Source organism: Astatotilapia calliptera, chromosome 7, assembly GCF_964374335.1.
Source record: "Astatotilapia calliptera chromosome 7, fAstCal68.1, whole genome shotgun sequence".
NCBI lineage: Eukaryota > Metazoa > Chordata > Actinopteri > Cichliformes > Cichlidae > Astatotilapia > Astatotilapia calliptera.
Window position 1 is genome coordinate 31,316,994 of NC_137428.1, and position 5,145 is coordinate 31,322,138.

General features: G+C 53.0%; 1 pseudogene; it reads left to right on the plus strand.

The window, feature by feature from the left end:
* Window positions 1-1,674: 1,674 nt before the first annotated feature.
* On the plus strand, window positions 1,675-4,577 carry LOC113027387 (uncharacterized; annotated as a pseudogene).
* Window positions 4,578-5,145: the final 568 nt, after the last annotated feature.

Here is a 5,145-nt window from a genome sequence, read left to right on the forward strand (position 1 = left end):
ATAGTGCTGGCGGAGCGCTGCTGACGTTGACTGAGAAAATTGTCAGGCGGTGGAAGGAATACTTCGAGGACCTCCTTAATCCCACTGACACGTCTTCCGAGGAGGAACCAGAGTCTGGGGATGAGGGGAATGACCCGCCAATTTCCGGGGGCGAGGTCACTGAGGCAGTTAAACAACTCCTTGGTGGCAGAGCCCCTGGTGTTGATGAGGTCCGCCCCAAGTTCCTGAAGGCTCTGGACGTTGTAGGGCTGTCCTGGTTGACACGCCTCTGCAATGTTGCGTGGAGATCAGGGGCAGTACCTGTGGACTGGCAGACCGGGGTGGTGGTCCCCATCTTCAAGAAAGGGGACCGGAGGGTGTGTTCCAACTACAGGGGGATCACACTCCTCAGCCTCCCTGGGAAAGTCTATGCCAGGGTGCTGGAAAGGAGAGTTCGTCCGTTAGTCGAACCTCGGATACAGGAGGAACAATGCGGTTTTCGTCCTGGTCGCGGAACACTGGACCAGCTCTTTATCCTCTCCAGGATACTTGAGGGTGCATGGGAGTTTGCCCAACCAGTCTACATGTGTTTTGTGGACTTGGAGAAGGCATTCGACCGTGTCCCTCGGGGTGTCCTGTGGGAGGTGTTGCGGGAATATGGGGTGTCTGGCCCATTGCTACGGGCCATTCGATCCCTATACAACCGTTGCAAGAGCTTGGTTCGCATTGCCGGCAATAAGTCGGACTCGTTCCCGGTGGGTGATGGGCTCCGCCAGGGCTGCCCTTTGTCTCCGGTTCTGTTCATAATTTTTATGGACAGGATTTCTAGGCGCAGCCAAGTGGTGGAGGGCTTTCGCTTTGGTGGCCTCAGAATCTCATCTCTGATTTTTGCAGATGATGTGGTTCTGTTGGCTTCATCGGGTGAGGGCCTCCAGCTCGCACTGGAGCGGTTCGCAGCCGAGTGTGAAGCAGCGGGAATGAGGATCACCACCTCCAAATCTGAGGCCATGGTTCTCAGCCGGAAAAGGGTGGAGTGCCCACTCCGGGTCGGGGATGAGTTCCTGCCCCAAGTGGAGGAGTTCAAGTATCTCGGGGTCTTGTTCGCGAGTGATGGGAGAAGGGAGCCGGAGATCGACAGACGGATTGGGGCTGCAGCTGCAGTAATGCGGACGCTGCACCGGTCCGTCGTGGTGAAGAGGGAGCTTAGTGTAAAAGCGAAGCTCTCAATTTACCGGTCGATCTACGTCCCTACCCTCACCTATGGCCACGAGCTGTGGGTAGTGACCGAAAGAACGAGATCGCAGATACAAGCGGCAGAAATGAGCTTCCTCCGAAGGGTGGCTGGCCTCTCCCTTAGAGATAGGGTGAGAAGTTCGGCCATCCGGGAGGGGCTCAGAGTAGAGCAGCTGCTGCTCCACATCGAAAGGAGCCAGCTGAGGTGGTTCGGGCATCTGACAAGGATGCCCCCTGGGCGCCTCCTGGGTGAGGTGTTCCAGGCATGTCCCACCGGGAGGAGGCCCCGGGGCAGACCCAGGACACGCTGGAGAGATGATATCTCTCGGCTGGCCTGGGAACGCCTTGGTATTCCCCCAGATAAGCTGGAGGAGGTGGCTGGGGAGAGGGAGGTCTGGGCCTCTTTGCTTAGGCTGCTGCCCCCGCGACCCGGCCCCGGACAAAGCGGATGAAAATGGATGGATGGATGGCACCCAGACACCACCGGGGTTGATTCCCTCAGTGGTGTCCGGCCCCATAATCGCTGGTCAAGCGCGGACCGCCCGCGCATGCGCAGTCGGGTCTGGTCCGAAGGACCAGTTTCCGCCACAAGAGGGAGCCAGAGCTCCGTCTACTGTGGAGTGCCTGTCTCTGGGGCCGCTGTCAGCAAGAATAGAGAGATGGCGAGCTCTCGCTGCGCCAGAATGGGTTGTGAGGACATTAGAGCGAGGCTATCGTTTGCAATTCGCAACCACCCCTCCCAGATTTCACAAAGTGATTTTCTCTCTTGCAAAAGGCGAATCAGCCAGGATCCTGCAAGAAGAAATAACTACCTTGCTGTCAAAGGGAGCAATACGAGAAATACCCCAGGAGCAGAGCCAATGCGGCTTTTACTCAAGGTATTTTCTCGTGCCCAAGAAGGGAGGGGGACTACGTCCGATACTGGACCTACGGGCTCTGAATCAGCATCTGAGGTCATACAAATTCAGGATGTTGACGACCACCACTCTGCTGCATGTAGTGCGCCCAGGCGATTGGTTTACATCAATAGACCTGAAGGACACATATTTTCACATCCCTATTTACCCGCCTCACAGAAAATTCCTGCGCTTTGCGTTTCAGGGCAGAATGTACGAGTACCAGGTCCTACCGTTTGGTCTCTCACTGAGCCCTCGGGTATTTGTGAAATGCACAGAGGCGGCCATAGCCCCACTGAAGAGGCGGGGCATCCGCATAGCAACATACATAGACGATTGGCTGCTGCTATCAGAGTCAGAAATAATGGGAAGAGAGCACACCAGGTTGACAGTGGATCATCTGATGGCTCTGGGTTTCACCATAAACTACCAAAAGAGTGTCCTGCAGCCAGCTCAGGCCATCTCTTTCATAGGAATAGCTCTAAATTCCGCCTCGTACAGAGCGTGTCTCTCTGTGGACAGAGTAAAAAAAATGCTATCACATGCCGGCATTTTTCAGTTGGGAAGATATCTCCCATTCAGAAAATGCCTGCAGATGCTGGGATTAATGGCGTCTTCACTGGCAGTCATTCCACTAGGCAGACTGCATATGAGGGAATTTCAGCGATGGGTTGCATCACTGAGACTGAGTCGAAAGCGCCATACCCACCGCTATATCAGAGTGACAGCAGACTGCGCTGCAGCACTCCACTGTTGGAGAAATCCCACATTTCTCACTCAGGGGGTGTCACTGGGAGCTGTATGGGGACTGGACCCTGCACCTACATGTGGTGACCCAGATCTGGACCCGCTTTGGCCAGCCACAGGTCGATCTGTTTGCCTCGAGGGAGAACGCTCAGTGTCCACTGTATTTCTCCCTGAGGGACCAGGAGGCTCCGCTAGGGGTAGACGCATTAGCTCACAACTGGCCACATGCTCTGCTTTATGCGTTCCCTCCACTGGCCTTAATTTCTCCCACTCTAACCAGAGTGAGAGAGAGAGGGCTAACAATGATATTGATCGCCCCAAGGTGGATGAGGTCCCATTGGTTGGCAGAGATTATGCCCCTCTTGTGGAGCGAACCTTGGCCTCTCCCTCTCCGACGAGACCTAGTCTCCCAAGCCAGGGGGGAGATTTTTCACCCTCACCCCGAGCGCCTCGCCCTGTGGGCTTGGCCCGTGAGAGGTTGAATCTGAGTACGGCAGGACTCCCCCAGGGTGTTATAGCCACTATTCAGAGTGCTAGAGCCCCCTCCACAAGATCATTGTATGAGAACAAGTGGAGGGTATTTGAGGAATGGTGTGGAAAGTCTCACACTCTCTCCTTTCAGTGCTCTGTGACAACAATTCTCTCCTTTCTCCAAGAACTGTTAGATAAAGGAAAGGCCTTTTCCACAATTAAAGTATATCTAGCAGCCATTTCAGCCTGCCATGTGGGCTTCGTGGATGGCCCGGTGAGCCATCACCCGCTAGTCTGCCGTTTCATGAAAGGGGCACGACGGCTCCACCCAGTGTCTAAACCTCTCGTTCCCACGTGGGATTTATCCCTGGTGCTGGGGGCAGTTTCACGGCCACCATTTGAACCACTAAACCAGGTGGAAATGAAAATCCTGTCTTTGAAGACTGCATTGCTCCTGGCTCTCGCATCTGCGAAGCGTGTCAGTGATATTCATGCGCTGTCAATACACAAAGAGTGCACCCGATTCACGCGGGATAACTCTAGAGTCACACTCAGGCCAAATCCGGCCTTTGTGCCCAAAAATCCTTATCTTCAATGCACCCCATTGGAGCTGGAAGCTTTTTGCCCTCCTCCTTTCTCCTCCCCTGAACAGGAGCGCCTACATGCTCTCTGTCCAGTTAGGGCTTTATGTACCTATATAGAGAGAACGAAGGCTTTCAGGAGGTCGGATCAGCTGTTTGTTTCCTGGGCTAAACCACATCTTGGCAAGCCCGTTAGCAAACAACGCATTTCCCACTGGATTGTCGAGGCGATCCAATTGGCTTATTCCAGCACGGGTCTGCCCCCCCCCCCCCGGAGGGACTTCGTGCTCATTCTGCCAGAGGGATGGCAACCTCTTGGGCCCTTTTTAGGGGTGTCTCTATAGAAGAGATATGTGCAGCTGCGAGCTGGGCTTCGCCTTTGACCTTTGCAAGGTTTTACAGGTTGGATGTCACTGCACCGTCTCTAGCCCACACTGTGTTAAGTGTGGGTCCCCACGAGACCTCCTAAATTGGCAGTCAGTCGTTCAGATGGGCTTATCTGGCAATACGGGAGTCTGCATATCCCCATAGTGAGACACCGAAACGAATGTTTGAAAGAGAACTTGAGGTTACTCTATTCCGTAACCCCTGTTCTCTGATAACATGAGTGAGGTGTCTCACCAGATCACCCTCCTTGCACGAAGCGAGGAAGAGGTGAGCTTATCTTGAATGACGGGTGACGCTGCGTCACACCCTTTTATAGGGAGGAGGGTGGCCCCTCCCTGACGCAAGCGTCACGACTGCCAGCCAATACTGGCTGGAGTAATGATATAGAGGCTTCTGAGGACAACGCTGAGAGAGCGTTCCCCATAGTGAGACACCTCACTCATGTTATCAGAGAACAGGGGTTACGGAATAGAGTAACCTCAAGGTATCGTGCCATCTCTAGTTTGTATATATAGAGACCTATTCAGCATTGTAAGAGTGAACATATGAACACTAGTTTTTGCAAGTTATAGAAATTTGGGCAGGTTCTTTGCTGTCACCCAGAAGTTCTTTTTCACCATCTTTTTCAGTGTGGTCTTGCAGTGATCTTTGCATCATCCCCTACTGCTGAAAGCTGAGACCTTTTCGAGATACTTTTTTGGCGCTTGTTAATCTTCTGAGATCATGTAAAATGTATGGTTCACATGTGTATTTTATTTTATCTTACAAACTTGAAAATTTGGGATCAGATTTTCATTTTACATATTAGTAATGATAAACAAGTTTATAGGAAAACTAAATCCATCAACTAC